The sequence below is a fragment of the Carlito syrichta genome, unplaced genomic scaffold, assembly GCF_000164805.1.
Source record: "Carlito syrichta isolate Samal-C Ts95f unplaced genomic scaffold, Tarsius_syrichta-2.0.1 Scaffold303228, whole genome shotgun sequence".
In the NCBI taxonomy this organism is placed as follows: domain Eukaryota; kingdom Metazoa; phylum Chordata; class Mammalia; order Primates; family Tarsiidae; genus Carlito; species Carlito syrichta.
The window spans coordinates 22,678-42,803 of NW_007247324.1; the positions used below are offsets into that span (position 1 = coordinate 22,678).

Sequence of the window (20,126 nt, forward strand, 5' to 3'; positions counted from 1 at the left end):
AAACTGGGAGAGCCTATAACAGGGAGACTTGTGGTCTGTAGGGCATCAGATTCATTCCAGAATTTTTTTTCTTGTAAATTTGGGTGTGAACAGAAGTCCTAGAATAGCTGAGACATATGGCTGGGGAGCCTCTGCCCAAAGAATCAAATATACCCTGCCCTATCTCTTGTAGAAGTTGCCATGAGAGGTGGTGCTGTGTCACAGTTTCTCAACCTTGGCATCATAGGACTGGGTAATTATTTGTTGGGGCATTGCCCTGTGCACTGTGGGATGCTTAGCGACATCCCTGGCCTCCACCCACCAGCTGCCAGCAGTACCCCATGGTTGTGTGAACTACAAATGTCTTGAGTTGCCGGATGTCCTGTGGTCAGAGGATGGGACTGTGTCTCTCCTCCCTTTCCCAGTTGATAATTACTGTTCTATGTGAAACTTGGTTTTTAAAAAGTATGTTTTCTAGGCTGAGGCGGGAGGATCACAGAAGCTTGAGACCAGCCTGGGCAATGTAGTGAGACCCGTCTCTACAAAAAAATTAAAAAATTAGCTGGACATGGTTGTGTGTAACTGTAGTCAAAGCAACTTAGGAAGTTGAGGTGAGGGGATCACTTGAGCCCAGAAAATTGAGGCAGTGGTGAGCTGTGAGCATGTCACTGCACTTGAACCTGTGCAACAGAGTCAGACCCAACTCACAAAAAACAAAGTGTTTTCTCATGATTTATCTAAGTCAATGCTGGGAACTTAATTTAGTCATTCAATAAACAATTATTTATGGAGTACTTGTTAAGTGTCAGGCACTATTCCAGGAACTGGAGACACACAGTGATCAAAGCCTGTACTTTCTTGAAACTGCATGCAGTGGGGAGAATGTGATACTTCAGAAGAATGGTATGAGTTGGTCATTGTCTTCTCTGGTAAGATGACATTTGAACAAAGTCTAGAAGGAAGCAGGGGAATGAGCCACACAAGAGGAAACCCCAAGATCAGGCAGTGAGGCCGCTGAAGGGCCTACGCTGATCTTGCCTCTCCGGGTGCAGGCCTGACCATGCTCCTTTGTGTTTCAGAGGGTCCTCCACAGACGGGCAGCTGAGTGGACTCCAGGGCAGCCTTCCCTCTGCAGCCTTTGTGCCCATCACCAGCTCCACAGGTGAGTGGGCACCAGCTTCCCCACAGTGGAGGCAGGGAAGGTGCTGGGCTTGGCATACCCTCTTCTGCCCCTAAGAGAGTTCCAGTTCCAAGAATGAAGCGTCCAGGCTCTTAGAGCATTGGCAAATGGGCATTTTTTACATTCCTTTTAAAAATAATCTTGACAGCCTAGGATAGGCATTTTCTAGAACTAGGTTGGGATAAATGAAACTTCCCAGTCTTATTGAATGCTCTCAGATTTGTAACATTTGGTAAAAATGCCCTGTATGTGACTGATATTTTTCTATTTATATTGTCTTTCTACATGTTATGTCTCTCACTTAGTTCTCACAACCCCCCTGGGAGGTAGATCTCATCCCCTTCCACATGAGGACACTGAGGTTCAGGAAGCTGAGGAGCTTTAGGAAGTTAGACATGGAGCGAGAGCACTGCCCTGTGCCCTGGGTCTGGTCGTTCTGATGTCATGGTCTGCCAACAGGTTGATATGAAGAGCCCAGAACCTTTCAGCGTCGGTGCATATGCTGCTTTAGGCAATGTTGTCCAGAGCCAGTTTCCTATGAATAATAATTAGTAAATGCACTGACAAGTAATCAGAGACTTCGATTCAGTTCCACAGATATTTATTGTGGAGCTAGCAGCATGCCGGGCACTAGGGCCTTGTAAGATAAACAAGACAATCACCACTCTCAGGGCACTTACAGACTCCAGGGGATAGGAAAGCCAGCAGGAAATGTGCTCAAGGTAGACACCAGCGGAGCATTTGTTGTTTGTCAGGCATGGTTCTGCATGCTTTACATGTCATTTGTTCACTAAGCAGACATAATGTAGGAACGATATTTCCCATTTATGGATGATGAAATAAAGGCACAGACAGATTATGAAATGTGTATTAAATAAGCCAGGCATGGTGGCACATGCCTGTAGTCTCAGCTACTCAGGAGGCTGAGGTTAAAGGATCTTCTGAGCCCAGGAGGTTGAGGCTGCAGTGAGCCATGATTATGCCTCTTCACTCCAGCCTGGGCAACAGAACGATAGAGTGAGACCCCGACTCAAAAAAGAAAAAAGAAACAAACTTGTCTCAAGTCGTACTGCCAGTAAATGGGGCAGTGTTTGAACCCAAGCTGTCAAGCCCAGGTTTTTAGGAACTGGAGCGGGCATTCTAGGAGAAGAAACATCTATACTGAGACTCAGCTATGGACAGGTCAGCCAGGAGAGGGGCAGCGTGGAGCTAGAGGAGTTCCAGGAGGAGGGAACAGCACGAGCTGAAGCCTGGGGCCGTGTTCCATGAGCCCCACGCATCAGTGTGGCAGGGACAGGGGCATAAGCAGGGAGTAGCCAGAGAAAAGCTTGTGAGGTGGCAGGGCCTGTGTATGAGTCACACAATGAACTTGGTAGTTTTCCTGACAGCAGTAAGGAGCCGCTTAGGAGCTTCAGGCAGGAGTGGAGGTGGGAGAAGGTTGGCATAACATACCTTAAATTGAGTATAAGATCTTCGAGAAGCCCAGTTACTTGACTGTGTCCTGGAGATAATTACTTATATCCCTTAGGCTTATTATGAGGACTAAATGAGGCCGTGTACATGCGAGGGCGCTGTAACTACCCCCAGGTCAGGTAATACTGAGATAAGAGAACAAAGATGTGTTCTCCACTGAAAATCTTTGGCCCTGAACTCAAGAAATATTTGATGAGTATCTGCTAAACCCCCTTAATAGTAAAAATAATTACTAGGACATGGTAGTTATTTTTAAGGAAGTAAAATTTTTCCCTGAAATTGCTATGGATTGAGAAAGGATGGGTCAGAGAATTGTGGCAAAGTTGGAAGGATTTCCATGAGATACAGCTGTTAGAGCCCCTTCAAATTTTCAGCTCTTCAAATTTGCCTAAGCTGGAGAAGTTGACCCAGTCTAGGAGATCCGGGAAACCCTGACTCCTTCATCTGCATGTCTGATGATAAATTAGTATTGAGTTGAGCTCCACTTGCATTCTGGCTGAGCAAACTGGACATTTAAGAGGTTGGTGAGTCACACTTGCAGCATCTTGACCTTGAATTAGTGTTTTCTGCCTCTTGGTGAAGTTATTCAGAAGATTTTGTGACACTCATGCTCAGTCTGGTATCAGCATAACACCACAGAACAAGAAGTTGTACTTCTTCCTGGCTCCTAATACTGACTTTTTCTCTTACTTCTACATTAACGTGACAAACAGATGATTCTTCTTTCCTCTTTTAAGTAGCCTGTTATGTTATGCCTTTGTCACCAAATGACTCCGGGCTTCTAAACTCCTTGAACTCTGATTTTCCTGGTGGTCCCGATCCTTAGTTGAAGAAGCACCGAGAAGCATGATATAGTAAGGCTCAGGCATTGCCTATACTTCCCAATAAACAGTTTACCTTCGTAGTATTAGTAACCAAGTCTATCCTAGTCATTTATATAGTTAGTAAGTGACTGCCTGGCACATCAGTGTTTTAGTTACAAACTACGTGTTTTCTGTGTTGCAAGTGTTCTATGAAAAGGGACACTTTTTTTCCCCCAAAACGTTAGGTTGCTAATAGCAACATTTTCCTTTAAACCTGCAAGAAGAACCTCCATCATAACTCTGAAAGCTTACACTTCTCCCTGAGACTTGGGAAGCTTATATCTCTACAGGAATCCCTAAACTGTCTTTCAAAGGTCTTTACTCATCAGTCCAGGTAACTCAGTTGGTTAAACATGGCATTAATGAGTCCCTGAATGTAGCGTATGTCTGACTTGAAGCTGTGTGACTTTGCTTCTCAGCACGTCTGAATGAGATAGTATAGTTCATCCCGGGGCCCTGTTGAAAAGCCACCCGGAGTTCTTTCCTGTTGATGATGGACCAGTGCCTTTCTTTTCTTAGGAGCATTACATGAGGTCCTGAATATGGAAGCTCCTAGAAGAGTTAGAATGCCTGGAATGCTCCATGAATATTGCTTTTCCTTGATTTTCCTACCTCAGGCTATATATTCAAAATCTGATGTGGGAGGGCAAGTGTAGAGTCAGCAATTTGGGAAATCTGAGGAGGATGCAAGTGAGCACCGCTGGCCCGGCACCAGTGGCTGGCTTCCCTTCTTTATACCACGGTGTTGCTTCTGGAGTTCTGCAGTGGTGGTGGCAAGCTGAAATAGCAGAGAGCGACAGATTAGATAGCTGGCATTTCTCTTGTGCTGGTTGGATCATGTCAACTACCATTACTGTAGGACGCTGAAGCCACGCCCACAGCCTTCATCCCTCATCCCCGCCCCTGCACTTCTCATTAAGCTTTCCAGTCCTGGAGCCCAACTCTCACCTCTTCCCTTCTGTTTTTAAGTTCTTGTGGGCCTGTAGTTGGTGGACGGGGCCTTACTTGCCACCTTGTGAAAATCAGTGATAAATTTACTAGAAGGGAGAAACAGTGTTTTTATGAAATGTTGATTGTTCCTGGCCCAGGTGCAGTGCCCCATGGCTTTGTGCTGTTTGCATGGGAATGAGCAGCAGCACAGCAATATGACTATGCCTGCCCACTTTATTGTGTCTAAGACAACAAGAGAAAGGAAGGTATTTTAATATAAAGTGAGCCCAGTGGAGCTTAAACCCTAAGGATCTAGAAGTCACTTTAACTCTCAAGTGAAATTATTTGCCTGGCAGCTCTCAGTGGAATGACCTATTTTCATTATCACATTCTTAGCCTTTTCACCATGCGTTATTCAGTTGTTGGAGCTCCTGGGTGGATCTGGAGTATAATCGCTTAAAAATAAAAATAAATAAAGCTCTTGAGAAACTTGCTCTAAATATACCCTGTATTGCTCCCAAACCTTCTCTCTCCAGAGCCAGAGGGGTAAGAATTTGGGTTGATTACCTGCTCGTACACTGTTTGGAAGCAAAAGAGAGGCCATGGATTTGGTGCTTGGTAGGAAGTGGGGTGGCGGCATCTGGGAGGACAGTGATCCCCGTAACCTAGTTTTAGATTTTACCTCTTGTCCTTTGGGCCAAGATGAAATATAGTGTTAAGTAGGGATCTTTTTTTCCATTTTTCAGGATCTTTGGAAGCTCCCCAGGTTATTTTCGCCAGAGCCAAACCCTTGCCCACACAATCTGGAGCCCTTGCTACAGTTATAGGACAGAGAAAATCAAAGTGGTGAAGTCAGGGCCAATTTAAGGTAACAGTAAGAATATGAGCATGTTTTTTTGACATTTTCACTTGCTGACTTTGTGCCACAGCAAGAGACTTAGACACTGTCAAGAGAAGTGATAGCTTCTCAAAATGACAGTGAAGTTGGGGCTTTGTAAAACCAAAGCTCAGAAGGATGCCCCAAAACCTTGGGTCAAAGTTGACCTCCAAATAGCTTGCTCCTGTAATGGTCTACCAGTAGGTGGCACTGCGGCAGTAAGAAATTTCTCTACTGATTACTACCGGCTTTCGTTTAAAATTGTGGGAACTTTGAGACAAAGACACTTAAAGCCATAATTGCGTTATCACAGGTAAAGTGTAACAGAATATATGGGAAAACATGATATTTGAAGGTCAGGTTGTAATAGTCTCAAAAGAGAGTGGATATTTATTATTCATTCATTTAGACTAGAGTTAGGTAGTTTGTGAACTGAACTTTCAGATATGGAAGGCAGGGAGGGAACTGTTTGTTTTTTTTTGCAAAGTTGATGAATTAATTATGCTTTTGCTGAGTTATTTAAAATAAACATATGCTATAGTTAGTAGCAAAACAAACTAAAAGGGTTTGAAATTATTTATTAAAATTATGTATTTATTCTTATATGTTTAAACTTCAGTCACCTCCCAAGTACTCTCCGTTTGATGCAGTACACCTATCGAGGTGCTTTTTTCACTGCTCAAAGCAGTTTTTGATGCCTACTTCTGCCATTTTTTGCTTCACCTCTTCCATATCAGCAAAACATTTCGCTTTGAGGACTTTTTTCATCTGGGGAAACAAAAGACAAAAGTCACTCAGGGCAAAATCGGGTGAATAGGGAGGATGGGACTGGTTTTGGTCAAAAAACTTTTGAACACTCAGTGCAGTGTGGACAGATGCACTCATAAACCACCCACCATGAAATGAACAAACGTGTTGAAAGAATCTTCAAAAAAAATTCACTGAAACTGAACTCAGCCTCTTATAGCAATGCTAGCTGGTACACTGAAACTGATGGGTTCTTAGAACACTGAGGGGAAAGCCTGTACTACAAGGTTTTTGGGGATCCCCCTCATATAATCCTCACTCTACACCCATCCAAAAAGAGCTCATACATTGAAGGAATGGTCTAACTCAGTTTTATGAAGCTGTATCTATACTTCACCAACGCTGCCCTTGGTATTTTGTTCCCAGCTATGGGCCTTCAAAATCTTCCAGAAAATTCTGTGAAATTTCAAGGCTTAGGTGATACCTTATCTCTTTGCTCTGCCCTATACACTAACGCATTAATGGCACACCTGCTGTGAGCCTAATACACTTCTTACCACTAGGAGAATATTTATAAACTTATTTGAGAAGAATTATTCATCAGAATCCCCCAGGAAGTAAAGGAGAGAGGAAAATTATTTACCCACCACAAGATTCATTTACATTGGACCGGCAAGCTTCAAATATCTTTCTTCAGCCCATCTAAACTCTTTCCAGAAAGGAATGAGAAGAGAGAAGGGAACACCAAATCCAAGGCTTGGTCATCCACCAACATGTACTAGAGAAACTGAAAACAACCAGAGTTCTATTGGTGATGCTTAGCCAGGGGTCCTTTAATTCTGATACCACGCAGCCTGTCCAATGATGAACAACTAATAAAATATAGAAATCTAAAGTGAGAAGGTCAACATTTCCTTCAGAGACCAGCAGCCAGAAGAATGAATGTGACATCAAGTTCCAAACCAAACTGATGGCCTGCCAAGAAGTATTCATGTTCATTCGTTTCCAGAACTCTGAGACTCAGACCTGCCACGGTTGTAATATCACTTTCCTTGACCCTCTTTCTTAGTATTCCTTACAATCCAGCCTTAACATTACATGGCAAAATAGGGCCATCAGCAAAGGAGTCTTGGGACAGAGCCCATCTTTCAACAAACACAGCCCTGCTGGCCCTTGGCTGAACATAAGCTAGCAATGGCTGATGCTGTGCTTTGGGATTAACTGAGGTGTTGAAACAACAGGCCAAGTGTGTATGGACAGAGACGGCAGAGCAGGGCAGTGGGTTTCATAAGTCCAACTCCCCTGTGCCGTGTCACCGGGAAGCTGAAGGCAGGCCCCCAGCCTGCAGTGGGGGAGGGCGGTGGACTTGCTCTCTTAAGCAGGGAAATCGGGTCCTTTACAAAGTGAGGCAGACAGCCCATCAGCCGCAGATACTTGCCATCGTGCATGCCGTGTAAGTGACAGAGGTCCCTGGAACCATATCACACACGAATGTCATCACCAGCTGTGACTGTGACCCTCTTCGAATGTGGGTTTAGGGAGGCAGGCAGATTAGATTCAAGAATGTGAATAGCGTGTTTTATAATGCTAGAGAACATTAGTTGTGCTTATCAAAGGATGGAGGGAACCGCTTTGCAGGATAATAGGAACCCAAGCCTGTCTAAGACTCCTGTGTGCTGCTTAGGCAAGTGACATACTTAAATACAGACATTGTTCTTTGTTTTCATAGATTCTGCATTTGTCTGTTTGGTACCTATCCATTACAGGGCCAATTGCATTAACTGTATTTTTTTATTTTCTGTATTCATGATGCTCTGGTATTTGGAGTCCTTACAGACCCAGGGAGAGCATGCCCCTCCCAGGGCTAGTTAATTCCTAAAGGTAGTCACAACCTATCCATGAGCACACCTTCTATATGCAAATCAGACGGTCTCTACCCCGACCTCCTGGTCTAACTCACACACCTAAATCGTCTCAGGGCCAGGTGCCAGGCAACTAGCTTCCATCTCTAGAGCCCAAAGCCCGCTGGAGTTATTAGTTATCCAAAACTGCCTTGACCTTCCCACGGTTACCCCAATATAGGTTCTGACCTAGACTCCCCCACAAATCCTGTCTTTTGCCTCCTGACCAACACTGGCGCTTTCCTCATGACTCTGCATGGCATATGATGACCCCTTCTCTGGGATCTGTGAGAACAAGTTACACCTTCCTTCCAAGCCTTGTTTTCATCTCCTGTGGCCATACCAACTTCAACATTCCATATCCAGCATGTATATTCTTTTTTTTTTTTTTTTTGAGTTGGAGTCTCACTCTGTCGCCCAGACTGGAGTGCAGTGGCCGCTCCCGGCCACATGCCTTTGCTTCAACCTCGACCTGCTGGGCTCCGGCAGTCCTTCCGCCTCAGCCTTCCGAGTAGCTGGAATTACAGGCATGCGCTACCACGCCCAGCTGATTTTTTTGATTTATTGTAGAGATGAGGTCTTGCTGCCCAGGCGGGTCTTGAACCCGCGGGCTCAGGCAATCCACTCACCTCAGCCTCCCAAAGGCGCGGGATTACAGGCTGAGCCACCGAGCCCGGCTTAGCATGTATATTCTTAGAGCTAACACCAAGAGGAAAAATACCTTTAATTTTCCCAAACTAAGAAAAACACATGCATTAGGTTTGCTAAGCCACTGGTATAGCACTTCATCATAGGCTGTATGATGTTTTCACAGTATGTGTTTTGCTAGCGTTGTTCTGACTGCAGCCACTCAAGAAGGATGTGGGTCCCTGACATAGCCAGATCACCTGGCCATTGGATTTCTTGCTTTCCTATCTTGAGCCTCCTTCATTTCACTTAGTTTCTGTTTCTACATTCAGATGCAAAACTCAAGTGTAGCTGAACAACCTGGTTGGAAGTCAGGGAGAAGACAACCTGGCTTCTAGTCTGTGGGAAGAGTGGGGGTACCTCTAAGAACCTACCTAAAGGGGGTTCATTTGCCTTAAAGAAAACCAGAGAACTCCATTTCTGAAATGGATTAAGAAATAGGCTATTGAGAAAGATAGCATCTAAGAATTGATATGGTCTCTTGCTGAACTGGCAAAATCCCAAGAAAGGAGTGATGATTCTTCAATTGTTAACAATTACTACTTTGTTAAAAAGAGAGGAGAGGAGTGCAGTGGCCTCTTTCTCAAAGTATGCTTATATTACAGGAAGCACACCACCTCCTGGAAAAAATGCCTGGCACCAGGATTGTTAGATCTGTACCTACCGCTGTGTCTTGCAGCAGAATCATACGGCCCTGTATAACAACGCTTCACTTCAGGCAGAACAGATCCAGTCTGTTCTTGTAGTCCTGCACTGCACAGGTGACCGGCTAACACTGCTGGCTGTGTGAACCTCCACACTTATCAGTCCAGGTTGTCAGTCTGTGCTCTGTGGCTGTCCACCCCAGAACCCACACACCTGCTGCTAGTTCCAGTGGGATGCCCGTTCCAGCCACATGCCTTTGCTTCAACCTCCTTATGTCTTCAGGTCGTAATTGCTCCTGGAAGTTCTAAAGAAAGAAACGACATGCTAAGCCTTGCCAGTCTTTGGAAAAAGCAAGCTGCACACATGGAAATATTTACACCTCTGCTTGCCTGATCTGTAGTGTTCAAACTGGGCCCCAAAGAGTGCAGGTGTCTAACTGCAGGGCTTGGAAATGATGACTTGAAGTGTAGCACTCTGTTGGCATGATCGGCATTGATTTTTATCCTTTATTCTTTCATACTGTGGTTATAAAGAAAAAGACTCAGATTCCCTTAAATCTCAGAATGAAGAGCATCAATAACTAAAACAGTGATCTCTTACACTTCTTTCTTCTCATCTTCCGAGCGTGCAGGTATTTCTGGTCAGCACCAGAGGTGCCAAGGGCTCTCTTCCTAAAGCCTGCCTGCAGGCTTTCTGGCTACCTGATGCCAGAGAGGAACAGCTGGAATACATGGAATACTCCTTTAGCTATAATGAAACATAGCTTGTATTCCCAGGATAAAATGGGGAAAGAAGCTAAAAAACTTGACTTTAAGATGACGAGGTGCAGGAAAAAGTCAGCTGGGTAGAAGTTGTAATAGTACTATTATTTATTTGTGTGTTTGTTGTTATTAGTTAGATGAATCATTCTTTTTCATGTCTAATGGACTGTAAAGTGACTTGGAGGTTCTCCCCCACATTCACTTGTGATTTGCTTCCGAGGAAATTAAGACCTGTGACAAGCCCAAATGAAGGTATTTCAGAATGTGGTAGGAGTTTTGTAACTTGCTGTGGCTGAGCTTCAGATTATATTAGGTAATTAATTGTTCATATTTTTTAATTGGATATTGGAATATGGAATTTTTAAAACTGCAACTCTTAGAAATATGACTCTGCTCAGGCCTTCTGTTTTATATGTATTCATCCTTTTTATTATTCTCCCAAGTAAATCACCGTTGTGCCTGTACATAACCCTCTTTCTACATAGAGGCTTTGCAGTGACCTTTTGATTATTGAGAGGAGAGATACCCTCAGTGCACCTCTAGCAAGGGAAACTATTGTACATAAATGTGGGAGGAAATAGTCTCAAGAGCCAGAACCCATGAAAACCTGCATCCTCGTGGGGATATTTAGCAGCTCTACTGGCCTCCCAGCAGCTCCGTGAGTCCTTTCCTAAGGCCAGGACTTCCTTTCCCTTGTTTCCAGGTAACAGCTCTGCCATGTTCATAATGTGACTCTCTGGGAAGGTTTATCCTGTCTTTGCGTTCAGTTTTCAGAAGGCACAATTAGATACTTCCCATTTGTTCATCCAGCACAGTGCCTCTGGAGGCAGCGCCCTCTCTCCCGGGCCATAGCTGGCCAAAAATACCGTAGTCGGCTGTGCCTTCCCGACAGATGCCAGCCTGGCACTAGGGTAGCGTGACTGTGATGCAGAACTGCCCATACATACATTTCTGGCAATTTTCATCATATGGGATTGTAACTAGGCAGGTACAGCATAGATTTTTTACGTCTATAGCATATAGTCTTAAAATATAAAACCACATTCAATAAAACAAAATAATAAAATATAAAGGGAATATCAGGGCCACAAAACAAGATGATTCAAAATTTTCAGATATAAAGCCAAATAAATCTACAGTAATTGAGGTGAAATTTGGTTCTAAGTTTCCTAACAGCCAGGGCAAACAGGGAAATGTGATAAATTGGAGAATATAGTTCTCATTATCCAAAAGGAAGAAATACTCTGGGGAAAAATCAAACTTTTTCCTAGTACTTATTCTAAAGGAAGTGTTTTACATACTTCACTTAGGGACACCAAACGAAGAAGCAGTCAACTGGTAACAACTGAGAAGCATTCAGTCGTAGCTTAGTAGTCAGCAAGCCACCGCAGCTATGTGGTTCACATGGCTACATCTTGGCATGAACCACACAAAGGTAAAATGTTATAGTACACATCAGTGAAGACATTTTTGTGAAGGGACAAAATGAATATAGTCTAAGTGTCTTTGTGGTCGACATAACCCTAGGGTAAGTAATGATTATTTAGAGGATCGGGTGAATTGCATGTGTCTTCAGCAGTCCTAAATATAGCTTCTCTCAACTGATTGCCTGATAAGAACTAGTTGTGTTCTTCAGCAAGGACCCTGAGACCAGGTCTTTTATCTTTGGAAAGCAGGTGGCAGAGATGATACTTCCTGAAACTCGTGGCAGCTAGTGGTGTTGTCCCCCATCATGGCTCCTTGTTCTCTGCTCCTTTACTTACACACAATGTCCTCTATCCAGGTGCCATCTCCGGGCTTTTGCCCTTTCCCTCCCAGTGTGCCTCACTCTTGTTTGTGCTCAGCTTCTTTTCTCCTATCCAGCTCTACCCTATCCTCACGCCTAATGTGATTCTGATGCTTTTGACACTGCTCCACAGAACTCTGTGCTTACCTCCATCCAGCTTTGACAACACTCTGGAATCTTGATGGACTCATTGACTGTTCCCTCCAGTAGGCTATGACTCCCTGAAGACGAAGGCAGGTTCAGTTTGACTCTGAAACCTCAGGACCTAGCAAATGCCCAACACATAGTAGGGGTTTAAGAAATTCTGATTGATAAGAGAGAAACAAAAAGGAAGAATAATAAAGTAACCAAAGAAATAACAACAAAAAAGGAAATACCAATTGACTAGATGAGTCAGTGAATTTTTTATGTCTACCTTTGTTTATTCTTTTTGCCGACATACAGAATGCCTGTCTATATATGCAAATTTTTCCCATCCCCTAAGGGTCTAGTTAAGTTTTATCTCTTCTAATAATCCTTACTCATACACATAATTACATTTATCTTGCCATTCTAAAAACACTTAGATACTTAGAATTTATATCACAAAGTTTAACACTTCATTATATTTTGTCATCTTTTATCACTACTTGCTAATTGAGTGAATTGTCTCTTCAGTAAAACTCTTTGAGGGCAGAATGACATTCTGTATGTTTCTTGAATCCTTAGCAATACCCAGAATGCTTCATTACCTTAAAATGTAGACCCTAAAAAAAGGAATACATACATCTAGACATGCAAGTTTTTGGAAAAGGGTCTATTCTCCTTATTCTCCTGGCTTCAAGTAAAATGCCTAACCTCAGAAGGTAAAATCTGCTAATGAACATCTCATAAATAATGCATTTTATTATTAAACAATCTTCAAAATCAGAACAACATTCCTTATAAGTTACCTGGTATTTCTGTCTTGTTTCTTGCAATATTGTAAAACTACTTTCTGTAAAATAATGAATGACTGATCACTGCTGTTTAGATAACAGCCTCTAATACACAACCATATCCTTACTATAAACCTATTTGTTACAATGCAGATTTCAGTGTGAGGATGTTCTGTTTTAGACCACATTCAAGGACCTTGTTCCAAGGGAACATTGTTAAAATGAGGTTTAGTTTACTTGGAAACATCCTGCGTTTTGCAGGATTGGGATGTAAAGATTATAGATTGGCTGGGTGCCACCTGTAATACCAGCACTTTGGGAAGCTGAGGCGAGAGGATTCCTTGAGTCCAAGGTTTCAAGACCAGCCTGGGCAACTTGGTGAGACCTCATCTCTTCAATAAATCAAAAATTAGCTGGGTGTGGTGGCAGGTGCCTATGGTTCCAGCTACTTGGAAGGGTGAGGTGGAAGGATCACCTGAGCCGAGCAGGTCGATGCTGCAGTGGCCATGATCGTGCCCCTGTACTCTAACTCAAAAGCAAAAAAAAGATTATAGATTGCCTCAACAACATCTCTATATCTTAAAATGGGCTTGAACAGACAATTCTTGAAAGAAGATACACAAATGGTCAGTATACATATAAAGGATGCTCAACATCACTAATCATAAGGGAAATGCAAATCAAAACCCATAATGAGATACCACCTCATACCCATTAAGATGGCTATTAGAAAAGCAGTAAATGAGAAGTATTGGAGAGGATGTAGAGAAATTGGAACCCTTCTGCACCATTGCTGGGAATATTAAATGGTGTAGCCACTATGGAAACAGTATGATAGTTCCTCAAACAATTGGAAATAGAATTATCATACAATGCAACAATTTTGCTTCTGTGTATATGCCCAGAAGAATTGAAAGCAGAGATACAAACAGGTATTTGTACACTCAACGCTCACAGCAACCTGATTCACTACAGCTGAGAGAAAGAAGCATCCCACGTATCAACAGATGAGTGAGTAAACAAAGTGTGCTATATACATACAGTGGAGCCTTAAAACTTCAGCCTTAAAAATAAGGACAGAAATTCTGCAGTAAGCTACAACATAGATGAACCTTCAGGACATTATGCTAAGTGAAATAAACAAGTTACGAAGAGATATATACTGTATGCTTCCACTAACATAAGCTACCTAATGCAGTTAAAATCATAGAGATAGAAAGAATGATGGTTGCCAGCAGCTGGGCAAGAGGGGAATAGGAAGTTACTGTTTATTGGGGGCAGAGTTGTAGTTTTGCCAGACAACAAGTTCTGGAGATGGTTGCACAACATTGTAAAATGTGCTTAATGCCACTGAACTGTATACTTAAAACTGGTTAATATGGCAAATTTTATGTTATATATTTTGCCACAATTTTTTTTTTCTTGAGTTGGAGTCTCACTCTGTTGCCCAGACTGGAGTGCAGCGGCCACTCCCGGCCACCACAGCCTCGACCTGCTGGGCTCCAGCGATCCTTCTGCCTCAGCCTTCCAAGTAGCTGGAACTACAGGTACGCACTACCACGCCTGGCTAATTTTTGATTTATTGTAGAGATGAGGTCTTGCCAAGTTGCTCAGGCGGGTCTCGAACCCGCAGGCTCAGACAATCCACTCACCTCAGCTTCCCAAAGGTGCGGGATTACAGGCTGAGCCACCGAGCCTGGCTTGCCACAATTTTTTAAAAAGGTTCTAGATTGTGTATGTAATGCCCCCAACACTATGAAAGTAGGTTGTTTTTGTTACCTAAGTTTTGTGTATGAGGAAGCTAAGGCTGAGAAGTGGCTTGTCCAAGCCACGCAGTCCATGGTAGAGCTGAAATCCAGACCCAGGCAACTTTACTCCAGAACCTGCTGAAGTACCTGTTTCATCTCAAAACTCTGGGCCCCTCAAGGTGACTTCATTTTGTGAGCTTCCTTTCCTAATGGAGCTTCGAGGCTAGCGATCAGGCCACGGCCTCTGCCTCCCTGCAGTGTATGGTGGTTATCTCAGCTTTTAGGGAGGGGGCATGTGTGGTTTAGGCTGACTTTCTTTTTATCCAACCATTTAACTTTTCTCATTCGAATGGAGCCGGACCTGGAAAGGGGAAGGGGAGGAACAGTGTCCTTCTGCCTCTCCTTCCCTGGGTGGGCTGGTGGTGGTGGTCTTTCCATGTGTCCTGAATCACCTCCGAAGGGCAGCAGTTCTGACCAGCAGAAGGAACTGGGCCACAGATGAAACTCTGCAGCAGAGGGCAGAGCTGAAGGGGGTGGGATGGGGAAAGGAGCAGGGTTGGAGAATCACCTCCGAAGTTACCAGAACTCAGAGCATCATGGCAGTCTAAGGAAGGGGTTTCTTTTTCTTACATGTCAAAAAGTCTGGAGATGAGAACCCAGGGCTAGTCTTGCTGTTCAGAGACATTACCATGGCACCTCTCTGCTCCACCAACCCTAAAGCATCGACTCTTTGTTGCCCACAAGATGGTTTCAGTTCCTCTTGGCATTGTGTGCATGCTCCAGGCAAGAAGAGAGGGAAGGGCAAAAGACAGATGCCAGCTCGAGCTGTCCCCTTGCACAAACGCTTTCTTGGAAGCCCAGCCCTTCTCGCTGATATATCACTGACCAGCACTGGCTCCCATGTCCACTTCTCCCTAGTGACAGAGGAGTTTAGAGAGTGATCTTTTGGCCGGGCAGATGCAGGTCTTCTAATTGAGGAAAAGGGAGGATGGTTGCTGATGGAGCCTCCACCCTGCAGGAGGGAGTTCTTCACCTTTCTGTGCCCCTCTGCCACCAGTTCCTTGACTCTGCAGATAGAAATGCCATTCCTGAGTTTACCCCAGTCCTGGCTCCTGACACGTGGTCTTGGGGGTCCCGGTTACCTGGAGGTTGAAGGAACACATGAGAGTTCCCATCTTCCTGGAAGAGTTTGAAAGGTCACTGTAAGTGAGGAAGATGGAAACAACAAGCCGTCGAGGACAAAAAAGGACCCTATAGATGTGTTTATTAATTAAAGTATACAGTATAAGTTTATGATACCACATTCATTCATATCAATTATTTACTACTTGATTATCCATCAGCAGAATAATGTTAATAGTTATGTACACTCTTAAATTATGCAGATTAATATTGTTATAAGTTTAATTTCATTACAATACTAAGTTCTGTTCATGAATGTTAAGATTTTGCGCCCGGGCTCGGTGGCTCAGCCTGTAATCCCGTGCTTTGGCAGGCCGAGGTGAGTGGATTGCCTGAGCCCGCGGGTTCGAGAACCACCTGGGCAGCTTGGCGAGACCTCATCTCTACAATAAATCAAAAAATTAGCCAGGCATGGTAGTGTGCACCTATAGTTCCAGCTACTTGAAAGGCTGAGCGGAAGGATGGCTGGAGCCCAGCAGGTCGAGGCTGCGGTGGCCAGGAGCGTGCCACTGCACTGCAGTCTGGGCAACAGAGACTTCAACTCAAAAAAAAAAGATTTTCCTCACAGTACAGCTGCTTTAAAAACAGAGAATCCATATTCTAGACTGGCCATTTGATGATGGTGCTCTACCCCAGATCAGATAGTAGATGATTGGCTAAGCCTGTTAAAAACCAACTTCCGTGAAGAACCAGGTTGCTATATGCTGCAATGTACATTGTGTTGCAGGATTGGGAAGGGCACCTGTGCTGACTGCACTTGCTTTGCCTGAATGTGCAATGAAGTATGAAGATGCAGTTTCGTTCATAAGACAAAAAAGAAGGGGAGCATTTAATTCCAAATAGCTGCTTTACTTGAAGAAATAGCAACCTAAGATGCAGTTACACTCCAGAGATATCAATGGGCATTGCTGTGTTCAGTAGAAAGAAATGTACACAAAGGCTGACTTGACTGTGGCATTTAGAGGAAATTCGTGGTCCCTGGAAATGTGAATCTGGACTCTTACCTGTGTCATCAAAGTAGTGGTGGATTCAGTGGTCCTCAACCACACTCCTAATGATTGGAAAAAACAAACGAAAAAGAAATCCCTCTACAAAATGAATAAAATAGTTAAGAGTGAATGAATGAATACAGAGAGAGGTTACTAATGATCCCTGTTTCATTTAAAGAAAAACTTCCATGGGTTTCCATGTGCTTTTGCTGAGATTCTTCAAGAAGGATAGCACTAGTGCCCGCTCGCATGGAAAATCCAAAACAGAAATTCATTCAGCAGTGTTGAGTCAGAGAATTGTAAAAATGATTTAAAACTAATAGTGAATTCAAAGCTATAGTAGTCAACACAGTGTGGTGTGGGATAGAATTAAGCGTCCAGAAATAAACCCATACATCTATGGTCAGTTGGTTTTAAACAAGGGTACCAAGTCTATTGCAGAACTGGGAAGGACACCTGTAGAGAAAGAATGGTCTCTTCAAGAACTGGCACCTGGACAACTGGTTGTCTGCATGAAAATGAATGAAGTTGAACCCAACTGATAAAAGACCTAAATGAAAGGGCTAAAGCTATCAAATTCCTAGAAAAATGCAAAGGATTAAATCTTCATGTCCTTGAGTTAGGTCATAGTTTCTTAGACTTGATACCAAAAAGTATTAGCAACAACAAAATTGAACAGGTTGGATTTTCTCAAAATTTCAAGGTTGTGTGATTCAAAGGACACCAGCAAGAGAGGTAAAAGCTCACAGAATGAGAGAAAACATTTTCAAATCATATGGTATATGACAAGGACCTTGTATCCAGAATATGTACCAAACTCTTACAGCACATTAAAAAGACAACCCAGTTTTTTAAATGGGCAAAAGATTTGAATAGATATTTCTCCAAGGAAGACATACAAATGGCCAGAAACATGTGAAAAGTTGCATTATTAATCATTAGGGAAATGCCAATCAAAACCCACAGTGAGATGCCACTTCATACCCACTAGGATGACTACAACCGAAAGACAGATAAAGTGTTTGGCAGTTCCTCACACAGTTAAACACAGTTGCCGCATGACCCCGCAGTTCCACTCCTAAGTATATATTCAAGAGAAATGAAAACAGATGTTCACATAAATGTCTGTATACTAGTGTTCATGGCAGCATTACTCATTATAGCCAAGATGTGGCAACAACCTAAGTGTATAGCAGGCAATGACAAGATAAAATGCAGTACACATATACAATGGAATATTACTCGGTCATAAAAAAATGAAGTACAGACGAATGTTACCCCATGGATGAATCTTGAAAGCGTTATGCTAAGTGAGCAAAGCTGGTCACAAAAGGCTACACATTGTGTGATACTTATGTGACTTGTCCAGAATAGGTAAATCCATAAAGATGTAAGGTAGATAAGTGCTTACTCAGGACTGGAGTAGGGGGAAGGGATTGTGTTTCTTTATGTTCATGAAAATGCTCTAAAATTAGTTTGAGGTGATGCTTACATGATTCTGTGAATACAGTAAAATCCACTAAACGATGTCCTTTAAGTGGGTGAATGTTATTACTATGTAAAATACATCTCAATAAACCCTAGTGTTAATATTTTGAAAGTAAAAAGCAAAAAGCTTTCAATGAAAGCAAATTGTATGTGCATCTTAAGCAGCCAGAAAGCAAATTGTATGTACATCTTAAGCAGACTAGAGTAACTACCTGTGGAGTGTGTTCTGTTTGTTCATCCCACAATAGGTGACTTGTGTGAGGTGTGCTGCAAGGTCTTGGGCGGGCAGAAGGAGACCCGGCCCCGCTGTGCCCCGGCACTTTCCTCTCCCAAGGAAGGTGGTGTGCCGGGGTTGCAGCTGTCCCCAGGCCTGACCTCGCTTGCTTTTTCCCTTTGGAAAGGTGTCAGGCTCCCGGCATTTCTGTTGTTTTAGTCACCACAAAGCGGGGAGGACCTTGACTACAGTTTCAGAACCTTAAGCTTCACCTCAGAAGAGCAGCTGAGAATGGGGCTAGCTGTGCCACCAGTCGCTCCTCTCCCGCTGTTAATCCCTTTCGTTCTCCCACTCCTACGCGCCCCTCCCTGACACTGTCCTGTTGCCCGGTCGAACAAGTGGTTTGGGCTTTGAAAGGTGATTCTCAGAGATACCTCAAGTGACCCGGCCCCTGGCCCGCCGGGAATGCTCTTGGTGTTCATTTCCATGGCGCACCCAAGATTGTCTCTGGGCTAACCCTTTCCAGCCAAACTTGGCCCACAAAGGAGGTAACTGCACCGGCTCCCTCTGATATGCAGGCCTAGCTGCCAGGGTCGTTAGGGAGAGCAGCTTGTCATTGCCAAGCAAAGATAGTGAGAAAACGCCCATCCTTTTTGGCTTGTACAGAAGAGTTTATGCTCTGACACTTGAGCTATTAAATCATGATACAGCTAGCTTTGTGATGCATGAATATATATATATCTCACTCTATTTCTGCTTTGCTCTGTCATTTCCTGGTCAAAATGTTATAGTTTTATTTAAAAGTGCATGTCTTAGGCGAGGTACTGTGACTCACACCTGTAATCCCAATATTTTGAGAGGCCATGGTGGGAGGATTGCTTGAGCCCAGGAGTTCAAGACCAGCCTAGGTAACATAAAACGACCCCATCTCTACAAAAAAGTAAAAAATTAGCTGGGCATGGTGGCACGTACCTGTAGCCCCAGCTACTCAGGAGGCTGAAGTGGAAGGATCACCTGAGCCCAGGAGGACAAAGCTACAGTGAGTAACAATCCCCCCACAAAAAAAACCAAAATATCTTTAAAAAAAAAAAAAACAACACACATACACAGTATGAATCACTCCCTTTTCAGTCTATATATACTCTTTTCAGAGAGCACTAGAATGAAACTAATTCTCCTTCCTTCCTCTCCCCAGATTGATGTATGTATCAGTATTCTGAAATGCTCATTTACAAATGACTACTTCCTAGTGGTACGTGGACAGAAAGCCAGCTATGTATTGGGGTGAAATGGAGCATTAGGGCATCAACCTACCAGTGCTGTCCTGCCGGCCTGGTGACTGCAGGGTGTAAGGAAAGCTTTTTCTCCTGCCCTGATCTCTCCCCTTAGCTACTGTAGGAAGGGGAGTAGCAGGAAATGGAATCTGCCCTGGTCATGGGATTTTTTGAAAGAAACAAAGCATGGTCTGATGAAGAGCAGGTTAATCCTGCTATTTCGTTTCTCTTTCAGAAAGGGTGGGGGCAGGATTTTGATATGAAGTATTTGGTTTCACATCTGTTCCAGGAATTAGCCTCGGCATAAATCCATTTTTCTTTTAAGCATCCTAAAGCATCCCAGGGAGCTCCTCCTCCTGCCCAACCTCTCCACCCCTACAGTTTACTTCATGGCCACAGAGCAGCTGACAGACTCTCAGAGAGATCATCTTGTCATTGCCACAGAAGCAGGGAATCTCTGAGTCTTAGAAGTCAGGTTTTCTCTG

At 43.6% G+C, this 20,126-nt stretch overlaps 1 long non-coding RNA gene across 1 annotated transcript in view; it reads left to right on the plus strand.

The window, feature by feature from the left end:
• Positions 1-1,063: 1,063 nt before the first annotated feature.
• Positions 1,064-20,126, plus strand: part of LOC103260507 — a 36,632-nt gene continuing 17,569 nt past the window's right edge. Inside the window, exon 1 of the long non-coding RNA XR_504294.1 lies at positions 1,064-1,141. This is a non-coding gene — a long non-coding RNA (uncharacterized LOC103260507). The remainder of the gene's footprint in view (positions 1,142-20,126) is intronic.